Source organism: Echinops telfairi, unplaced genomic scaffold, assembly GCF_000313985.2.
Source record: "Echinops telfairi isolate 266 unplaced genomic scaffold, ASM31398v2 ScPeMD7_655;HRSCAF=1070, whole genome shotgun sequence".
Taxonomy (NCBI): Eukaryota; Metazoa; Chordata; class Mammalia; order Afrosoricida; family Tenrecidae; genus Echinops; species Echinops telfairi.
Genome location: NW_022104553.1, coordinates 30,709,815 through 30,710,354, shown reverse-complemented (window position 1 = coordinate 30,710,354; position 540 = coordinate 30,709,815).

Sequence of the window (540 nt, the reverse complement as noted above, 5' to 3'; positions counted from 1 at the left end):
GGGTGGCTAAGAGTTGGCATGGACTGAACCCAGGTTTGAGGGTGTCAGGCACTGTTCCTGGGAGCTGAAGATAGGAGCAAGGAGTCCCGGGGGAGAGAGCGCAGCCTTTAGAAGGTGGCTCCTTGGAGGCGGAGGCCAGGAGTACAGGAGAGGAGAGGGAGGGAGGAGAGGGGGTGGTGTGTGGGGGCAGGTTTAAAGGGGTTCGTCCTGGTGGGATTCTCTGCGGTGACCTGAGGAAAGGACACAGGCCGCTGGGCTCGGGAGGAGGCTGGCCTGGGTGGCACTGTGGCTGCCACAGGCAGGGCTCGGAGGTTTTATTCTGAGGCCCTGAGTTCCCCACCCTGACCCTCCCACTCCCCAAAGGCACGAGAAGACCCTGGAAGCTGAACAAACGCGGGGGGGTGGTGGTGGTGGTGGTGATCATTTCTGCTTCTGGAGAAAGGGGGGCTCCGGGGACAGTCAGTCGGCACGGGCTCGGAGGGAGAGGCTCGGGGACAGGGCCAGGTGGCCAGGCTGGTGCGGGCTCGGAGGGAGAGGCTC